We start from the raw sequence: 14107 nt of genomic DNA, 5'->3' as shown, positions 1-14107 counted from the left end.
ACAGCGCCCTTTGCTGTCAGGCAAGAGCAGAAACCATAAAAAGCTTACAGCACCTGGTATTCCCAGGCGGTCTCCCATCCAAGTACTAACCAGGCCCGCCCCTGCTTAGCGTCCGAGATCGGGCGTTTTCAGGGTAGTTTGGCCGTAAGCTGCCAGGTCAACTGAAAAGATCCTATTTGAAGGCGACGCAGACCAAACTAGACTCCAGCAAAAAGTGTCAAACAGCGCCCTCTGCTGTCAGGCAAGAGCAGAAACCATAAAAAGCTTACAGCACCTGGTATTCCCAGGCGGTCTCCCATCCAAGTACTAACCAGGCCCACCCCTGCTTAGCTTCCGAGATCGGACGAGATCGGGCGTTTTCAGGGTAGTATGGCCGTAAGCTGCCAGGGCAACTGAAAAGATCCTATTTGAAGGCGACGCAGGCCAAACTAGACTCCAGCAAAAAGTGTCAAACAGCGCCCTCTGCTTTCAGGCAAGAGCAGAAACCATAAAAAGCTTACAGCACCTGGTATTCCCAGGCGGTCTCGCATCCAAGTACTAACCAGGCCCGCCCCTGCTTAGCTTCCGAGATCGGATGAGATCGGGCGTTTTCAGGGTAGTATGGCCGTAAGCTGCCAAGGCAACTGAAAAGATCCTATTTGAAGGCGACGCAGGCCAAACTAGACTCCAGCAAAAAGTGTCAAACAGCGCCCTCTGCTGTCAGTCAAGAGCAGAAACCATAAAAAGCTTACAGCACCTGGTATTCCCAGGCGGTCTCCCATCCAAGTACTAACCAGGCCCGCCCCTGCTTAGCTTCCGAGATCGGATGAGATCGGGCGTTTCCAGGGTAGTATGGCTGTAAGCTGCCAAGGCAACTGAAAAGATCCTATTTGAAGGCAACGCAGGCCAAACTAGACTCCAGCAAAAAGTGTCAAACAGCGCCCTTTGCTGTCAGGCAAGAGCAGAAACCATAAAAAGCTTACAGCACCTGGTATTCCCAGGCGGTCTCCCATCCAAGTACTAACCAGGCCCGCCCCTGCTTAGCGTCCGAGATCGGGCGTTTTCAGGGTAGTATGGCCGTAAGCTGCCAGATCAACTGAAAAGATCCTATTTGAAGGCGACGCAGGCCAAACTAGACTCCAGCAAAAAGTGTCAAACAGCGCCCTCTGCTGTCAGGAAAGAGCAGAAACCATAAAAAGCTTACAGCACCTGGTATTCCCAGGCGGTCTCCCATCCAAGCACTAACCAGGCCCGCCCCTGCTTAGCTTCCGAGATCGGACGAGATCAGGCGTTTTAAGGGTAGTATGGCCGTAAGCTGCCAGGTCAACTGAAAAGATCCTATTTGAAGGTGACGCAGGCCAAACTAGACTCCAGCAAAAAGGGTCAAACAGCGCCCTCTGCTGTCAGGCAAGAGCAGAAACCATAAAAAGCTTACAGCACCTGGTATTCCCAGGCGGTCTCCCATCCAAGTACTAACCAGGCCCGCCCCTGCTTAGCTTCCGAGATCGGACGAGATCGGGCGTTTTCAGGGTAGTATGGCCGTAAGCTGCCAGGTCAACTGAAAAGATCCTATTTGAAGGTGACGCAGGCCAAACTAGACTCTGGCAAAAAGTGTCAAACAGCGCCCTTTGCTGTCAGGCAAGAGCAGAAACCATAAAAAGCTTACAGCACCTGGTATTCCCAGGCGGTCTCCCATCCAAGTACCAACCAGGCCCGCCCCTGCTTAGCGTCCGAGATCGGGCGTTTTCAGGGTAGTATGGCCGTAAGCTGCCAGATCAACTGAAAAGATCCTATTTGAAGGCGACGCAGGCCAAACTAGACTCCAGCAAAAAGTGTCAAACAGCGCCCTCTGCTGTCAGGCAAGAGCAGAAACCATATAAAGCTTACAGCACCTGGTATTCCCAGGCGGTCTCCCATCCAAGTACTAACCAGGCCCGCCCCTGCTTAGCTTCCGAGATCGGACGAGATCGGGCTTTTTCAGGATAGTATGGCCGTAAGCTGCCAGATCAACTGAAAAGATCCTATTTGAAGGCGACGCAGGCCAAACTAGGCTCTGGCAAAAAGTGTCAAACAGCGCCTTTTGCTGTCAGGCAAGAGCAGAAACCATAAAAAGCTTGCAGCACCTGGTATTCCCAGGCGGTCTCCCATCCAAGTACTAACCAGGTCCGCCCCTGCTTAGCTTCCGAGATCGGACGAGATCGGGCGTTTTCAGGGTAGTATGGCCGTAAGCTGCCAGGTCAACTGAAAAGATCCTATTTGAAGGTGACGCAGGCCAAACTAGACTCTGGCAAAAAGTGTCAAACAGCGCCCTTTGCTTTCAGGCAAGAGCAGAAACCATAAAAAGCTTACAGCACCTGGTATTCCCAGGCGGTCTCCCATCCAAGTACCAACCAGGCCCGCCCCTGCTTAGCGTCCGAGATCGGGCGTTTTCAGGGTAGTATGGCCGTAAGCTGCCAGATCAACTGAAAAGATCCTATTTGAAGGCGACGCAGGCCAAACTAGGCTCTGGCAAAAAGTGTCAAACAGCGCCTTTTGCTGTCAGGCAAGAGCAGAAACCATAAAAAGCTTACAGCACCTGGTATTCCCAGGCGGTCTCCCATCCAAGTACTAACCAGGTCCGCCCCTGCTTAGCTTCCGAGATCGGACGAGATCGGGCTTTTTCAGGGTAGTATGTCCGTAAGCTGCCAGGTCAACTGAAAATATCCTATTTGAAGGTGACGCAGGCCAAACTAGACTCCAGCAAAAAGGGTCAAACAGCGCCCTCTGCTGTCAGGCAAGAGCAGAAACCATAAAAAGCTTACAGCACCTGGTATTCCCAGGCGGTCTCCCATCCAAGTACTAACCAGGCCCGCCCCTGCTTAGCTTCCGAGATCGGACGAGATCGGGCGTTTTCAGGGTAGTATGGCCGTAAGCTGCCAGGTCAACTGAAAAGATCCTATTTGAAGGTGACGCAGGCCAAACTAGACTCTGGCAAAAAGTGTCAAACAGCGCCCTTTGCTGTCAGGCAAGAGCAGAAACCATAAAAAGCTTACAGCACCTGGTATTCCCAGGCGGTCTCCCATCCAAGTACTAACCAGGCCCGCCCCTGCTTAGCGTCCGAGATCGGGCGTTTTCAGGGTAGTTTGGCCGTAAGCTGCCAGGTCAACTGAAAAGATCCTATTTGAAGGCGACGCAGACCAAACTAGACTCCAGCAAAAAGTGTCAAACAGCGCCCTCTGCTGTCAGGCAAGAGCAGAAACCATAAAAAGCTTACAGCACCTGGTATTCCCAGGCGGTCTCCCATCCAAGTACTAACCAGGCCCGCCCCTGCTTAGCTTCCGAGATCGGATGAGATCGGGCGTTTTCAGGGTAGTATGGCCGTAAGCTGCCAAGGCAACTGAAAAGATCCTATTTGAAGGCGACGCAGGCCAAACTAGACTCCAGCAAAAAGTGTCAAACAGCGCCCTCTGCTGTCAGTCAAGAGCAGAAACCATAAAAAGCTTACAGCACCTGGTATTCCCAGGCGGTCTCCCATCCAAGTACTAACCAGGCCCGCCCCTGCTTAGCTTCCGAGATCGGATGAGATCGGGCGTTTTCAGGGTAGTATGGCTGTAAGCTGCCAAGGCAACTGAAAAGATCCTATTTGAAGGCAACGCAGGCCAAACTAGACTCCAGCAAAAAGTGTCAAACAGCGCCCTTTGCTGTCAGGCAAGAGCAGAAACCATAAAAAGCTTACAGCACCTGGTATTCCCAGGCGGTCTCCCATCCAAGTACTAACCAGGCCCGCCCCTGCTTAGCGTCCGAGATCGGGCGTTTTCAGGGTAGTATGGCCGTAAGCTGCCAGATCAACTGAAAAGATCCTATTTGAAGGCGACGCAGGCCAAACTAGACTCCAGCAAAAAGTGTCAAACAGCGCCCTCTGCTGTCAGGAAAGAGCAGAAACCATAAAAAGCTTACAGCACCTGGTATTCCCAGGCGGTCTCCCATCCAAGCACTAACCAGGCCCGCCCCTGCTTAGCTTCCGAGATCGGACGAGATCAGGCGTTTTAAGGGTAGTATGGCCGTAAGCTGCCAGGTCAACTGAAAAGATCCTATTTGAAGGTGACGCAGGCCAAACTAGACTCCAGCAAAAAGGGTCAAACAGCGCCCTCTGCTGTCAGGCAAGAGCAGAAACCATAAAAAGCTTACAGCACCTGGTATTCCCAGGCGGTCTCCCATCCAAGTACTAACCAGGCCCGCCCCTGCTTAGCTTCCGAGATCGGACGAGATCGGGCGTTTTCAGGGTAGTATGGCCGTAAGCTGCCAGGTCAACTGAAAAGATCCTATTTGAAGGTGACGCAGGCCAAACTAGACTCTGGCAAAAAGTGTCAAACAGCGCCCTTTGCTGTCAGGCAAGAGCAGAAACCATAAAAAGCTTACAGCACCTGGTATTCCCAGGCGGTCTCCCATCCAAGTACCAACCAGGCCCGCCCCTGCTTAGCGTCCGAGATCGGGCGTTTTCAGGGTAGTATGGCCGTAAGCTGCCAGATCAACTGAAAAGATCCTATTTGAAGGCGACGCAGGCCAAACTAGGCTCTGGCAAAAAGTGTCAAACAGCGCCTTTTGCTGTCAGGCAAGAGCAGAAACCATAAAAAGCTTACAGCACCTGGTATTCCCAGGCGGTCTCCCATCCAAGTACTAACCAGGTCCGCTCCTGCTTAGCTTCCGAGATCGGACGAGATCGGGCTTTTTCAGGGTAGTATGTCCGTAAGCTGCCAGGTCAACTGAAAATATCCTATTTGAAGGTGACGCAGGCCAAACTAGACTCCAGCAAAAAGGGTCAAACAGCGCCCTCTGCTGTCAGGCAAGAGCAGAAACCATAAAAAGCTTACAGCACCTGGTATTCCCAGGCGGTCTCCCATCCAAGTACTAACCAGGCCCGCCCCTGCTTAGCTTCCGAGATCGGACGAGATCGGGCGTTTTCAGGGTAGTATGGCCGTAAGCTGCCAGGTCAACTGAAAAGATCCTATTTGAAGGTGACGCAGGCCAAACTAGACTCTGGCAAAAAGTGTCAAACAGCGCCCTTTGCTGTCAGGCAAGAGCAGAAACCATAAAAAGCTTACAGCACCTGGTATTCCCAGGCGGTCTCCCATCCAAGTACTAACCAGGCCCGCCCCTGCTTAGCGTCCGAGATCGGGCGTTTTCAGGGTAGTTTGGCCGTAAGCTGCCAGGTCAACTGAAAAGATCCTATTTGAAGGCGACGCAGACCAAACTAGACTCCAGCAAAAAGTGTCAAACAGCGCCCTCTGCTGTCAGGCAAGAGCAGAAACCATAAAAAGCTTACAGCACCTGGTATTCCCAGGCGGTCTCCCATCCAAGTACTAACCAGGCCCACCCCTGCTTAGCTTCCGAGATCGGACGAGATCGGGCGTTTTCAGGGTAGTATGGCCGTAAGCTGCCAGGGCAACTGAAAAGATCCTATTTGAAGGCGACGCAGGCCAAACTAGACTCCAGCAAAAAGTGTCAAACAGCGCCCTCTGCTTTCAGGCAAGAGCAGAAACCATAAAAAGCTTACAGCACCTGGTATTCCCAGGCGGTCTCGCATCCAAGTACTAACCAGGCCCGCCCCTGCTTAGCTTCCGAGATCGGATGAGATCGGGCGTTTTCAGGGTAGTATGGCCGTAAGCTGCCAAGGCAACTGAAAAGATCCTATTTGAAGGCGACGCAGGCCAAACTAGACTCCAGCAAAAAGTGTCAAACAGCGCCCTCTGCTGTCAGTCAAGAGCAGAAACCATAAAAAGCTTACAGCACCTGGTATTCCCAGGCGGTCTCCCATCCAAGTACTAACCAGGCCCGCCCCTGCTTAGCTTCCGAGATCGGATGAGATCGGGCGTTTTCAGGGTAGTATGGCTGTAAGCTGCCAAGGCAACTGAAAAGATCCTATTTGAAGGCAACGCAGGCCAAACTAGACTCCAGCAAAAAGTGTCAAACAGCGCCCTTTTCTGTCAGGCAAGAGCAGAAACCATAAAAAGCTTACAGCACCTGGTATTCCCAGGCGGTCTCCCATCCAAGTACTAACCAGGCCCGCCCCTGCTTAGCGTCCGAGATCGGGCGTTTTCAGGGTAGTATGGCCGTAAGCTGCCAGATCAACTGAAAAGATCCTATTTGAAGGCGACGCAGGCCAAACTAGACTCCAGCAAAAAGTGTCAAACAGCGCCCTCTGCTGTCAGGAAAGAGCAGAAACCATAAAAAGCTTACAGCACCTGGTATTCCCAGGCGGTCTCCCATCCAAGCACTAACCAGGCCCGCCCCTGCTTAGCTTCCGAGATCGGACGAGATCAGGCGTTTTAAGGGTAGTATGGCCGTAAGCTGCCAGGTCAACTGAAAAGATCCTATTTGAAGGTGACGCAGGCCAAACTAGACTCCAGCAAAAAGGGTCAAACAGCGCCCTCTGCTGTCAGGCAAGAGCAGAAACCATAAAAAGCTTACAGCACCTGGTATTCCCAGGCGGTCTCCCATCCAAGTACTAACCAGGCCCGCCCCTGCTTAGCTTCCGAGATCGGACGAGATCGGGCGTTTTCAGGGTAGTATGGCCGTAAGCTGCCAGGTCAACTGAAAAGATCCTATTTGAAGGTGACGCAGGCCAAACTAGACTCTGGCAAAAAGTGTCAAACAGCGCCCTTTGCTGTCAGGCAAGAGCAGAAACCATAAAAAGCTTACAGCACCTGGTATTCCCAGGCGGTCTCCCATCCAAGTACCAACCAGGCCCGCCCCTGCTTAGCGTCCGAGATCGGGCGTTTTCAGGGTAGTATGGCCGTAAGCTGCCAGATCAACTGAAAAGATCCTATTTGAAGGCGACGCAGGCCAAACTAGACTCCAGCAAAAAGTGTCAAACAGCGCCCTCTGCTGTCAGGCAAGAGCAGAAACCATATAAAGCTTACAGCACCTGGTATTCCCAGGCGGTCTCCCATCCAAGTACTAACCAGGCCCGCCCCTGCTTAGCTTCCGAGATCGGACGAGATCGGGCTTTTTCAGGATAGTATGGCCGTAAGCTGCCAGATCAACTGAAAAGATCCTATTTGAAGGCGACGCAGGCCAAACTAGGCTCTGGCAAAAAGTGTCAAACAGCGCCTTTTGCTGTCAGGCAAGAGCAGAAACCATAAAAAGCTTGCAGCACCTGGTATTCCCAGGCGGTCTCCCATCCAAGTACTAACCAGGTCCGCCCCTGCTTAGCTTCCGAGATCGGACGAGATCGGGCGTTTTCAGGGTAGTATGGCCGTAAGCTGCCAGGTCAACTGAAAAGATCCTATTTGAAGGTGACGCAGGCCAAACTAGACTCTGGCAAAAAGTGTCAAACAGCGCCCTTTGCTTTCAGGCAAGAGCAGAAACCATAAAAAGCTTACAGCACCTGGTATTCCCAGGCGGTCTCCCATCCAAGTACTAACCAGGCCCGCCCCTGCTTAGCTTCCGAGATCGGATGAGATCGGGCGTTTTCAGGGTAGTATGGCCGTAAGCTGCCAAGGCAACTGAAAAGATCCTATTTGAAGGCGACGCAGGCCAAACTAGACTCCAGCAAAAAGTGTCAAACAGCGCCCTCTGCTGTCAGTCAAGAGCAGAAACCATAAAAAGCTTACAGCACCTGGTATTCCCAGGCGGTCTCCCATCCAAGTACTAACCAGGCCCGCCCCTGCTTAGCTTCCGAGATCGGATGAGATCGGGCGTTTTCAGGGTAGTATGGCTGTAAGCTGCCAAGGCAACTGAAAAGATCCTATTTGAAGGCAACGCAGGCCAAACTAGACTCCAGCAAAAAGTGTCAAACAGCGCCCTTTGCTGTCAGGCAAGAGCAGAAACTATAAAAAGCTTACAGCACCTGGTATTCCCAGGCGGTCTCCCATCCAAGTACTAACCAGGCCCGCCCCTGCTTAGCGTCCGAGATCGGGCGTTTTCAGGGTAGTATGGCCGTAAGCTGCCAGATCAACTGAAAAGATCCTATTTGAAGGCGACGCAGGCCAAACTAGACTCCAGCAAAAAGTGTCAAACAGCGCCCTCTGCTGTCAGGAAAGAGCAGAAACCATAAAAAGCTTACAGCACCTGGTATTCCCAGGCGGTCTCCCATCCAAGCACTAACCAGGCCCGCCCCTGCTTAGCTTCCGAGATCGGACGAGATCAGGCGTTTTAAGGGTAGTATGGCCGTAAGCTGCCAGGTCAACTGAAAAGATCCTATTTGAAGGTGACGCAGGCCAAACTAGACTCCAGCAAAAAGGGTCAAACAGCGCCCTCTGCTGTCAGGCAAGAGCAGAAACCATAAAAAGCTTACAGCACCTGGTATTCCCAGGCGGTCTCCCATCCAAGTACTAACCAGGCCCGCCCCTGCTTAGCTTCCGAGATCGGACGAGATCGGGCGTTTTCAGGGTAGTATGGCCGTAAGCTGCCAGGTCAACTGAAAAGATCCTATTTGAAGGTGACACAGGCCAAACTAGACTCTGGCAAAAAGTGTCAAACAGCGCCCTTTGCTGTCAGGCAAGAGCAGAAACCATAAAAAGCTTACAGCACCTGGTATTCCCAGGCGGTCTCCCATCCAAGTACCAACCAGGCCCGCCCCTGCTTAGCGTCCGAGATCGGGCGTTTTCAGGGTAGTATGGCCGTAAGCTGCCAGATCAACTGAAAAGATCCTATTTGAAGGCGACGCAGGCCAAACTAGGCTCTGGCAAAAAGTGTCAAACAGCGCCTTTTGCTGTCAGGCAAGAGCAGAAACCATAAAAAGCTTACAGCACCTGGTATTCCCAGGCGGTCTCCCATCCAAGTACTAACCAGGTCCGCCCCTGCTTAGCTTCCGAGATCGGACGAGATCGGGCTTTTTCAGGGTAGTATGTCCGTAAGCTGCCAGGTCAACTGAAAATATCCTATTTGAAGGTGACGCAGGCCAAACTAGACTCCAGCAAAAAGGGTCAAACAGCGCCCTCTGCTGTCAGGCAAGAGCAGAAACCATAAAAAGCTTACAGCACCTGGTATTCCCAGGCGGTCTCCCATCCAAGTACTAACCAGGCCCGCCCCTGCTTAGCTTCCGAGAGCGGACGAGATCAGGCATTTTCAGGGTAGTATGGCCGTAAGCTGCCAGGTCAACTGAAAAGATCCTATTTGAAGGTGACGCAGGCCAAACTAGACTCTGGCAAAAAGTGTCAAACAGCGCCCTTTGCTGTCAGGCAAGAGCAGAAACCATAAAAAGCTTACAGCACCTGGTATTCCCAGGCGGTCTCCCATCCAAGTACTAACCAGGCCCGCCCCTGCTTAGCGTCCGAGATCGGGCGTTTTCAGGGTAGTTTGGCCGTAAGCTGCCAGGTCAACTGAAAAGATCCTATTTGAAGGCGACGCAGACCAAAGTAGACTCCAGCAAAAAGTGTCAAACAGCGCCCTCTGCTGTCAGTCAAGAGCAGAAACCATAAAAAGCTTACAGCACCTGGTATTCCCAGGCGGTCTCCCATCCAAGTACTAACCAGGCCCGCCCCTGCTTAGCTTCCGAGATCGGATGAGATCGGGCGTTTTCAGGGTAGTATGGCTGTAAGCTGCCAAGGCAACTGAAAAGATCCTATTTGAAGGCAACGCAGGCCAAACTAGACTCCAGCAAAAAGTGTCAAACAGCGCCCTTTGCTGTCAGGCAAGAGCAGAAACCATAAAAAGCTTACAGCACCTGGTATTCCCAGGCGGTCTCCCATCCAAGTACTAACCAGGCCCGCCCCTGCTTAGCGTCCGAGATCGGGCGTTTTCAGGGTAGTATGGCCGTAAGCTGCCAGATCAACTGAAAAGATCCTATTTGAAGGCGACGCAGGCCAAACTAGACTCCAGCAAAAAGTGTCAAACAGCGCCCTCTGCTGTCAGGAAAGAGCAGAAACCATAAAAAGCTTACAGCACCTGGTATTCCCAGGCGGTCTCCCATCCAAGCACTAACCAGGCCCGCCCCTGCTTAGCTTCCGAGATCGGACGAGATCAGGCGTTTTAAGGGTAGTATGGCCGTAAGCTGCCAGGTCAACTGAAAAGATCCTATTTGAAGGTGACGCAGGCCAAACTAGACTCCAGCAAAAAGGGTCAAACAGCGCCCTCTGCTGTCAGGCAAGAGCAGAAACCATAAAAAGCTTACAGCACCTGGTATTCCCAGGCGGTCTCCCATCCAAGTACTAACCAGGCCCGCCCCTGCTTAGCGTCCGAGATCGGGCGTTTTCAGGGTAGTTTGGCCGTAAGCTGCCAGGTCAACTGAAAAGATCCTATTTGAAGGCGACGCAGACCAAACTAGACTCCAGCAAAAAGTGTCAAACAGCGCCCTCTGCTGTCAGGCAAGAGCAGAAACCATAAAAAGCTTACAGCACCTGGTATTCCCAGGCGGTCTCCCATCCAAGTACTAACCAGGCCCGCCCCTGCTTAGCTTCCGAGATCGGATGAGATCGGGCGTTTTCAGGGTAGTATGGCCGTAAGCTGCCAAGGCAACTGAAAAGATCCTATTTGAAGGCGACGCAGGCCAAACTAGACTCCAGCAAAAAGTGTCAAACAGCGCCCTCTGCTGTCAGTCAAGAGCAGAAACCATAAAAAGCTTACAGCACCTGGTATTCCCAGGCGGTCTCCCATCCAAGTACTAACCAGGCCCGCCCCTGCTTAGCTTCCGAGATCGGATGAGATCGGGCGTTTTCAGGGTAGTATGGCTGTAAGCTGCCAAGGCAACTGAAAAGATCCTATTTGAAGGCAACGCAGGCCAAACTAGACTCCAGCAAAAAGTGTCAAACAGCGCCCTTTGCTGTCAGGCAAGAGCAGAAACCATAAAAAGCTTACAGCACCTGGTATTCCCAGGCGGTCTCCCATCCAAGTACTAACCAGGCCCGCCCCTGCTTAGCGTCCGAGATCGGGCGTTTTCAGGGTAGTATGGCCGTAAGCTGCCAGATCAACTGAAAAGATCCTATTTGAAGGCGACGCAGGCCAAACTAGACTCCAGCAAAAAGTGTCAAACAGCGCCCTCTGCTGTCAGGAAAGAGCAGAAACCATAAAAAGCTTACAGCACCTGGTATTCCCAGGCGGTCTCCCATCCAAGCACTAACCAGGCCCGCCCCTGCTTAGCTTCCGAGATCGGACGAGATCAGGCGTTTTAAGGGTAGTATGGCCGTAAGCTGCCAGGTCAACTGAAAAGATCCTATTTGAAGGTGACGCAGGCCAAACTAGACTCCAGCAAAAAGGGTCAAACAGCGCCCTCTGCTGTCAGGCAAGAGCAGAAACCATAAAAAGCTTACAGCACCTGGTATTCCCAGGCGGTCTCCCATCCAAGTACTAACCAGGCCCGCCCCTGCTTAGCTTCCGAGATCGGACGAGATCGGGCGTTTTCAGGGTAGTATGGCCGTAAGCTGCCAGGTCAACTGAAAAGATCCTATTTGAAGGTGACGCAGGCCAAACTAGACTCTGGCAAAAAGTGTCAAACAGCGCCCTTTGCTGTCAGGCAAGAGCAGAAACCATAAAAAGCTTACAGCACCTGGTATTCCCAGGCGGTCTCCCATCCAAGTACCAACCAGGCCCGCCCCTGCTTAGCGTCCGAGATCGGGCGTTTTCAGGGTAGTATGGCCGTAAGCTGCCAGATCAACTGAAAAGATCCTATTTGAAGGCGACGCAGGCCAAACTAGGCTCTGGCAAAAAGTGTCAAACAGCGCCTTTTGCTGTCAGGCAAGAGCAGAAACCATAAAAAGCTTACAGCACCTGGTATTCCCAGGCGGTCTCCCATCCAAGTACTAACCAGGTCCGCCCCTGCTTAGCTTCCGAGATCGGACGAGATCGGGCTTTTTCAGGGTAGTATGTCCGTAAGCTGCCAGGTCAACTGAAAATATCCTATTTGAAGGTGACGCAGGCCAAACTAGACTCCAGCAAAAAGGGTCAAACAGCGCCCTCTGCTGTCAGGCAAGAGCAGAAACCATAAAAAGCTTACAGCACCTGGTATTCCCAGGCGGTCTCCCATCCAAGTACTAACCAGGCCCGCCCCTGCTTAGCTTCCGAGATCGGACGAGATCGGGCGTTTTCAGGGTAGTATGGCCGTAAGCTGCCAGGTCAACTGAAAAGATCCTATTTGAAGGTGACGCAGGCCAAACTAGACTCTGGCAAAAAGTGTCAAACAGCGCCCTTTGCTGTCAGGCAAGAGCAGAAACCATAAAAAGCTTACAGCACCTGGTATTCCCAGGCGGTCTCCCATCCAAGTACTAACCAGGCCCGCCCCTGCTTAGCGTCCGAGATCGGGCGTTTTCAGGGTAGTTTGGCCGTAAGCTGCCAGGTCAACTGAAAAGATCCTATTTGAAGGCGACGCAGACCAAACTAGACTCCAGCAAAAAGTGTCAAACAGCGCCCTCTGCTGTCAGGCAAGAGCAGAAACCATAAAAAGCTTACAGCACCTGGTATTCCCAGGCGGTCTCCCATCCAAGTACTAACCAGGCCCACCCCTGCTTAGCTTCCGAGATCGGACGAGATCGGGCGTTTTCAGGGTAGTATGGCCGTAAGCTGCCAGGTCAACTGAAAAGATCCTATTTGAAGGTGACGCAGGCCAAACTAGACTCTGGCAAAAAGTGTCAAACAGCGCCCTTTGCTTTCAGGCAAGAGCAGAAACCATAAAAAGCTTACAGCACCTGGTATTCCCAGGCGGTCTCCCATCCAAGTACCAACCAGGCCCGCCCCTGCTTAGCGTCCGAGATCGGGCGTTTTCAGGGTAGTATGGCCGTAAGCTGCCAGATCAACTGAAAAGATCCTATTTGAAGGCGACGCAGGCCAAACTAGGCTCTGGCAAAAAGTGTCAAACAGCGCCTTTTGCTGTCAGGCAAGAGCAGAAACCATAAAAAGCTTACAGCACCTGGTATTCCCAGGCGGTCTCCCATCCAAGTACTAACCAGGTCCGCCCCTGCTTAGCTTCCGAGATCGGACGAGATCGGGCTTTTTCAGGGTAGTATGTCCGTAAGCTGCCAGGTCAACTGAAAATATCCTATTTGAAGGTGACGCAGGCCAAACTAGACTCCAGCAAAAAGGGTCAAACAGCGCCCTCTGCTGTCAGGCAAGAGCAGAAACCATAAAAAGCTTACAGCACCTGGTATTCCCAGGCGGTCTCCCATCCAAGTACTAACCAGGCCCGCCCCTGCTTAGCTTCCGAGATCGGACGAGATCGGGCGTTTTCAGGGTAGTATGGCCGTAAGCTGCCAGGTCAACTGAAAAGATCCTATTTGAAGGTGACGCAGGCCAAACTAGACTCTGGCAAAAAGTGTCAAACAGCGCCCTTTGCTGTCAGGCAAGAGCAGAAACCATAAAAAGCTTACAGCACCTGGTATTCCCAGGCGGTCTCCCATCCAAGTACTAACCAGGCCCGCCCCTGCTTAGCGTCCGAGATCGGGCGTTTTCAGGGTAGTTTGGCCGTAAGCTGCCAGGTCAACTGAAAAGATCCTATTTGAAGGCGACGCAGACCAAACTAGACTCCAGCAAAAAGTGTCAAACAGCGCCCTCTGCTGTCAGGCAAGAGCAGAAACCATAAAAAGCTTACAGCACCTGGTATTCCCAGGCGGTCTCCCATCCAAGTACTAACCAGGCCCGCCCCTGCTTAGCTTCCGAGATCGGATGAGATCGGGCGTTTTCAGGGTAGTATGGCCGTAAGCTGCCAAGGCAACTGAAAAGATCCTATTTGAAGGCGACGCAGGCCAAACTAGACTCCAGCAAAAAGTGTCAAACAGCGCCCTCTGCTGTCAGTCAAGAGCAGAAACCATAAAAAGCTTACAGCACCTGGTATTCCCAGGCGGTCTCCCATCCAAGTACTAACCAGGCCCGCCCCTGCTTAGCTTCCGAGATCGGATGAGATCGGGCGTTTTCAGGGTAGTATGGCTGTAAGCTGCCAAGGCAACTGAAAAGATCCTATTTGAAGGCAACGCAGGCCAAACTAGACTCCAGCAAAAAGTGTCAAACAGCGCCCTTTGCTGTCAGGCAAGAGCAGAAACCATAAAAAGCTTACAGCACCTGGTATTCCCAGGCGGTCTCCCATCCAAGTACTAACCAGGCCCGCCCCTGCTTAGCGTCCGAGATCGGGCGTTTTCAGGGTAGTATGGCCGTAAGCTGCCAGATCAACTGAAAAGATCCTATTTGAAGGCGACGCAGGCCAAACTAGACTCCAGCAAAAAGT

General features: G+C 52.3%; 41 non-coding genes and 21 pseudogenes across 41 annotated transcripts; all 62 read right to left on the bottom strand.

The window, feature by feature from the left end:
• Positions 1-41: 41 nt before the first annotated feature.
• On the bottom strand, positions 42-150 carry LOC131113210 (5S ribosomal RNA; annotated as a pseudogene).
• A 112-nt stretch (positions 151-262) lies between these two features.
• Positions 263-381, bottom strand: LOC131115527 (5S ribosomal RNA). The gene has a single exon (XR_009122805.1). It is a non-coding gene; the product is annotated as a 5S ribosomal RNA (ribosomal RNA).
• Positions 382-493: 112 nt separating this feature from the next.
• Positions 494-612, bottom strand: LOC131116847 (5S ribosomal RNA). Its single transcript, XR_009124082.1, has one exon. It is a non-coding gene; the product is annotated as a 5S ribosomal RNA (ribosomal RNA).
• Positions 613-724: 112 nt separating this feature from the next.
• LOC131117313 (5S ribosomal RNA) lies at positions 725-843 on the bottom strand. The gene has a single exon (XR_009124535.1). It is a non-coding gene; the product is annotated as a 5S ribosomal RNA (ribosomal RNA).
• Positions 844-955: 112 nt separating this feature from the next.
• LOC131112575 (5S ribosomal RNA) lies at positions 956-1064 on the bottom strand (annotated as a pseudogene).
• A 112-nt stretch (positions 1065-1176) lies between these two features.
• Positions 1177-1295, bottom strand: LOC131118142 (5S ribosomal RNA). The gene has a single exon (XR_009125310.1). It is a non-coding gene; the product is annotated as a 5S ribosomal RNA (ribosomal RNA).
• A 112-nt stretch (positions 1296-1407) lies between these two features.
• LOC131114644 (5S ribosomal RNA) lies at positions 1408-1526 on the bottom strand. The gene has a single exon (XR_009121949.1). It is a non-coding gene; the product is annotated as a 5S ribosomal RNA (ribosomal RNA).
• A 112-nt stretch (positions 1527-1638) lies between these two features.
• LOC131113392 (5S ribosomal RNA) lies at positions 1639-1747 on the bottom strand (annotated as a pseudogene).
• A 112-nt stretch (positions 1748-1859) lies between these two features.
• On the bottom strand, positions 1860-1978 carry LOC131117389 (5S ribosomal RNA). Its single transcript, XR_009124608.1, has one exon. It is a non-coding gene; the product is annotated as a 5S ribosomal RNA (ribosomal RNA).
• A 112-nt stretch (positions 1979-2090) lies between these two features.
• LOC131117308 (5S ribosomal RNA) lies at positions 2091-2209 on the bottom strand. The gene has a single exon (XR_009124530.1). It is a non-coding gene; the product is annotated as a 5S ribosomal RNA (ribosomal RNA).
• Positions 2210-2321: 112 nt separating this feature from the next.
• Positions 2322-2430, bottom strand: LOC131113391 (5S ribosomal RNA; annotated as a pseudogene).
• A 112-nt stretch (positions 2431-2542) lies between these two features.
• Positions 2543-2661, bottom strand: LOC131118617 (5S ribosomal RNA). Its single transcript, XR_009125777.1, has one exon. It is a non-coding gene; the product is annotated as a 5S ribosomal RNA (ribosomal RNA).
• A 112-nt stretch (positions 2662-2773) lies between these two features.
• Positions 2774-2892, bottom strand: LOC131114643 (5S ribosomal RNA). The gene has a single exon (XR_009121948.1). It is a non-coding gene; the product is annotated as a 5S ribosomal RNA (ribosomal RNA).
• A 112-nt stretch (positions 2893-3004) lies between these two features.
• On the bottom strand, positions 3005-3113 carry LOC131113209 (5S ribosomal RNA; annotated as a pseudogene).
• Positions 3114-3225: 112 nt separating this feature from the next.
• LOC131114795 (5S ribosomal RNA) lies at positions 3226-3344 on the bottom strand. The gene has a single exon (XR_009122097.1). It is a non-coding gene; the product is annotated as a 5S ribosomal RNA (ribosomal RNA).
• Positions 3345-3456: 112 nt separating this feature from the next.
• On the bottom strand, positions 3457-3575 carry LOC131116874 (5S ribosomal RNA). Its single transcript, XR_009124109.1, has one exon. It is a non-coding gene; the product is annotated as a 5S ribosomal RNA (ribosomal RNA).
• Positions 3576-3687: 112 nt separating this feature from the next.
• On the bottom strand, positions 3688-3796 carry LOC131112573 (5S ribosomal RNA; annotated as a pseudogene).
• A 112-nt stretch (positions 3797-3908) lies between these two features.
• On the bottom strand, positions 3909-4027 carry LOC131118140 (5S ribosomal RNA). Its single transcript, XR_009125309.1, has one exon. It is a non-coding gene; the product is annotated as a 5S ribosomal RNA (ribosomal RNA).
• Positions 4028-4139: 112 nt separating this feature from the next.
• Positions 4140-4258, bottom strand: LOC131114642 (5S ribosomal RNA). Its single transcript, XR_009121947.1, has one exon. It is a non-coding gene; the product is annotated as a 5S ribosomal RNA (ribosomal RNA).
• A 112-nt stretch (positions 4259-4370) lies between these two features.
• On the bottom strand, positions 4371-4479 carry LOC131113390 (5S ribosomal RNA; annotated as a pseudogene).
• A 112-nt stretch (positions 4480-4591) lies between these two features.
• LOC131111564 (5S ribosomal RNA) lies at positions 4592-4710 on the bottom strand. Its single transcript, XR_009121272.1, has one exon. It is a non-coding gene; the product is annotated as a 5S ribosomal RNA (ribosomal RNA).
• Positions 4711-4822: 112 nt separating this feature from the next.
• Positions 4823-4941, bottom strand: LOC131114641 (5S ribosomal RNA). The gene has a single exon (XR_009121946.1). It is a non-coding gene; the product is annotated as a 5S ribosomal RNA (ribosomal RNA).
• A 112-nt stretch (positions 4942-5053) lies between these two features.
• Positions 5054-5162, bottom strand: LOC131113208 (5S ribosomal RNA; annotated as a pseudogene).
• Positions 5163-5274: 112 nt separating this feature from the next.
• On the bottom strand, positions 5275-5393 carry LOC131115516 (5S ribosomal RNA). The gene has a single exon (XR_009122794.1). It is a non-coding gene; the product is annotated as a 5S ribosomal RNA (ribosomal RNA).
• Positions 5394-5505: 112 nt separating this feature from the next.
• On the bottom strand, positions 5506-5624 carry LOC131116846 (5S ribosomal RNA). Its single transcript, XR_009124081.1, has one exon. It is a non-coding gene; the product is annotated as a 5S ribosomal RNA (ribosomal RNA).
• A 112-nt stretch (positions 5625-5736) lies between these two features.
• On the bottom strand, positions 5737-5855 carry LOC131116863 (5S ribosomal RNA). Its single transcript, XR_009124098.1, has one exon. It is a non-coding gene; the product is annotated as a 5S ribosomal RNA (ribosomal RNA).
• A 112-nt stretch (positions 5856-5967) lies between these two features.
• Positions 5968-6076, bottom strand: LOC131112572 (5S ribosomal RNA; annotated as a pseudogene).
• A 112-nt stretch (positions 6077-6188) lies between these two features.
• On the bottom strand, positions 6189-6307 carry LOC131118139 (5S ribosomal RNA). Its single transcript, XR_009125308.1, has one exon. It is a non-coding gene; the product is annotated as a 5S ribosomal RNA (ribosomal RNA).
• Positions 6308-6419: 112 nt separating this feature from the next.
• Positions 6420-6538, bottom strand: LOC131114640 (5S ribosomal RNA). Its single transcript, XR_009121945.1, has one exon. It is a non-coding gene; the product is annotated as a 5S ribosomal RNA (ribosomal RNA).
• Positions 6539-6650: 112 nt separating this feature from the next.
• Positions 6651-6759, bottom strand: LOC131113389 (5S ribosomal RNA; annotated as a pseudogene).
• A 112-nt stretch (positions 6760-6871) lies between these two features.
• Positions 6872-6990, bottom strand: LOC131117388 (5S ribosomal RNA). The gene has a single exon (XR_009124607.1). It is a non-coding gene; the product is annotated as a 5S ribosomal RNA (ribosomal RNA).
• Positions 6991-7102: 112 nt separating this feature from the next.
• LOC131117307 (5S ribosomal RNA) lies at positions 7103-7221 on the bottom strand. The gene has a single exon (XR_009124529.1). It is a non-coding gene; the product is annotated as a 5S ribosomal RNA (ribosomal RNA).
• A 112-nt stretch (positions 7222-7333) lies between these two features.
• Positions 7334-7452, bottom strand: LOC131114784 (5S ribosomal RNA). Its single transcript, XR_009122086.1, has one exon. It is a non-coding gene; the product is annotated as a 5S ribosomal RNA (ribosomal RNA).
• Positions 7453-7564: 112 nt separating this feature from the next.
• LOC131116852 (5S ribosomal RNA) lies at positions 7565-7683 on the bottom strand. The gene has a single exon (XR_009124087.1). It is a non-coding gene; the product is annotated as a 5S ribosomal RNA (ribosomal RNA).
• A 112-nt stretch (positions 7684-7795) lies between these two features.
• LOC131112571 (5S ribosomal RNA) lies at positions 7796-7904 on the bottom strand (annotated as a pseudogene).
• A 112-nt stretch (positions 7905-8016) lies between these two features.
• LOC131118138 (5S ribosomal RNA) lies at positions 8017-8135 on the bottom strand. Its single transcript, XR_009125307.1, has one exon. It is a non-coding gene; the product is annotated as a 5S ribosomal RNA (ribosomal RNA).
• Positions 8136-8247: 112 nt separating this feature from the next.
• Positions 8248-8366, bottom strand: LOC131114639 (5S ribosomal RNA). The gene has a single exon (XR_009121944.1). It is a non-coding gene; the product is annotated as a 5S ribosomal RNA (ribosomal RNA).
• A 112-nt stretch (positions 8367-8478) lies between these two features.
• LOC131113388 (5S ribosomal RNA) lies at positions 8479-8587 on the bottom strand (annotated as a pseudogene).
• A 112-nt stretch (positions 8588-8699) lies between these two features.
• On the bottom strand, positions 8700-8818 carry LOC131118616 (5S ribosomal RNA). Its single transcript, XR_009125776.1, has one exon. It is a non-coding gene; the product is annotated as a 5S ribosomal RNA (ribosomal RNA).
• Positions 8819-8930: 112 nt separating this feature from the next.
• Positions 8931-9049, bottom strand: LOC131117894 (5S ribosomal RNA). The gene has a single exon (XR_009125097.1). It is a non-coding gene; the product is annotated as a 5S ribosomal RNA (ribosomal RNA).
• Positions 9050-9161: 112 nt separating this feature from the next.
• LOC131113206 (5S ribosomal RNA) lies at positions 9162-9270 on the bottom strand (annotated as a pseudogene).
• Positions 9271-9382: 112 nt separating this feature from the next.
• On the bottom strand, positions 9383-9501 carry LOC131116840 (5S ribosomal RNA). Its single transcript, XR_009124076.1, has one exon. It is a non-coding gene; the product is annotated as a 5S ribosomal RNA (ribosomal RNA).
• A 112-nt stretch (positions 9502-9613) lies between these two features.
• On the bottom strand, positions 9614-9722 carry LOC131112570 (5S ribosomal RNA; annotated as a pseudogene).
• Positions 9723-9834: 112 nt separating this feature from the next.
• Positions 9835-9953, bottom strand: LOC131118137 (5S ribosomal RNA). Its single transcript, XR_009125306.1, has one exon. It is a non-coding gene; the product is annotated as a 5S ribosomal RNA (ribosomal RNA).
• A 112-nt stretch (positions 9954-10065) lies between these two features.
• Positions 10066-10174, bottom strand: LOC131113205 (5S ribosomal RNA; annotated as a pseudogene).
• A 112-nt stretch (positions 10175-10286) lies between these two features.
• Positions 10287-10405, bottom strand: LOC131114773 (5S ribosomal RNA). The gene has a single exon (XR_009122075.1). It is a non-coding gene; the product is annotated as a 5S ribosomal RNA (ribosomal RNA).
• Positions 10406-10517: 112 nt separating this feature from the next.
• Positions 10518-10636, bottom strand: LOC131116828 (5S ribosomal RNA). The gene has a single exon (XR_009124064.1). It is a non-coding gene; the product is annotated as a 5S ribosomal RNA (ribosomal RNA).
• Positions 10637-10748: 112 nt separating this feature from the next.
• Positions 10749-10857, bottom strand: LOC131112568 (5S ribosomal RNA; annotated as a pseudogene).
• Positions 10858-10969: 112 nt separating this feature from the next.
• On the bottom strand, positions 10970-11088 carry LOC131118136 (5S ribosomal RNA). The gene has a single exon (XR_009125305.1). It is a non-coding gene; the product is annotated as a 5S ribosomal RNA (ribosomal RNA).
• Positions 11089-11200: 112 nt separating this feature from the next.
• On the bottom strand, positions 11201-11319 carry LOC131114638 (5S ribosomal RNA). Its single transcript, XR_009121943.1, has one exon. It is a non-coding gene; the product is annotated as a 5S ribosomal RNA (ribosomal RNA).
• A 112-nt stretch (positions 11320-11431) lies between these two features.
• LOC131113387 (5S ribosomal RNA) lies at positions 11432-11540 on the bottom strand (annotated as a pseudogene).
• A 112-nt stretch (positions 11541-11652) lies between these two features.
• LOC131118615 (5S ribosomal RNA) lies at positions 11653-11771 on the bottom strand. Its single transcript, XR_009125775.1, has one exon. It is a non-coding gene; the product is annotated as a 5S ribosomal RNA (ribosomal RNA).
• Positions 11772-11883: 112 nt separating this feature from the next.
• Positions 11884-12002, bottom strand: LOC131114637 (5S ribosomal RNA). Its single transcript, XR_009121942.1, has one exon. It is a non-coding gene; the product is annotated as a 5S ribosomal RNA (ribosomal RNA).
• A 112-nt stretch (positions 12003-12114) lies between these two features.
• LOC131113204 (5S ribosomal RNA) lies at positions 12115-12223 on the bottom strand (annotated as a pseudogene).
• A 112-nt stretch (positions 12224-12335) lies between these two features.
• Positions 12336-12454, bottom strand: LOC131115505 (5S ribosomal RNA). The gene has a single exon (XR_009122781.1). It is a non-coding gene; the product is annotated as a 5S ribosomal RNA (ribosomal RNA).
• Positions 12455-12566: 112 nt separating this feature from the next.
• LOC131113386 (5S ribosomal RNA) lies at positions 12567-12675 on the bottom strand (annotated as a pseudogene).
• Positions 12676-12787: 112 nt separating this feature from the next.
• LOC131118612 (5S ribosomal RNA) lies at positions 12788-12906 on the bottom strand. Its single transcript, XR_009125773.1, has one exon. It is a non-coding gene; the product is annotated as a 5S ribosomal RNA (ribosomal RNA).
• A 112-nt stretch (positions 12907-13018) lies between these two features.
• LOC131114636 (5S ribosomal RNA) lies at positions 13019-13137 on the bottom strand. Its single transcript, XR_009121941.1, has one exon. It is a non-coding gene; the product is annotated as a 5S ribosomal RNA (ribosomal RNA).
• Positions 13138-13249: 112 nt separating this feature from the next.
• Positions 13250-13358, bottom strand: LOC131113203 (5S ribosomal RNA; annotated as a pseudogene).
• Positions 13359-13470: 112 nt separating this feature from the next.
• Positions 13471-13589, bottom strand: LOC131114762 (5S ribosomal RNA). The gene has a single exon (XR_009122064.1). It is a non-coding gene; the product is annotated as a 5S ribosomal RNA (ribosomal RNA).
• Positions 13590-13701: 112 nt separating this feature from the next.
• LOC131116817 (5S ribosomal RNA) lies at positions 13702-13820 on the bottom strand. Its single transcript, XR_009124053.1, has one exon. It is a non-coding gene; the product is annotated as a 5S ribosomal RNA (ribosomal RNA).
• Positions 13821-13932: 112 nt separating this feature from the next.
• On the bottom strand, positions 13933-14041 carry LOC131112567 (5S ribosomal RNA; annotated as a pseudogene).
• Positions 14042-14107: the final 66 nt, after the last annotated feature.

The sequence above is a fragment of the Doryrhamphus excisus genome, unplaced genomic scaffold (genome assembly GCF_030265055.1).
Source record: "Doryrhamphus excisus isolate RoL2022-K1 unplaced genomic scaffold, RoL_Dexc_1.0 HiC_scaffold_25, whole genome shotgun sequence".
Taxonomy (NCBI): domain Eukaryota; kingdom Metazoa; phylum Chordata; class Actinopteri; order Syngnathiformes; family Syngnathidae; genus Doryrhamphus; species Doryrhamphus excisus.
Note: the sequence above shows the minus strand (reverse complement) of the source record. Positions and strands in the feature narration are given on the sequence as shown.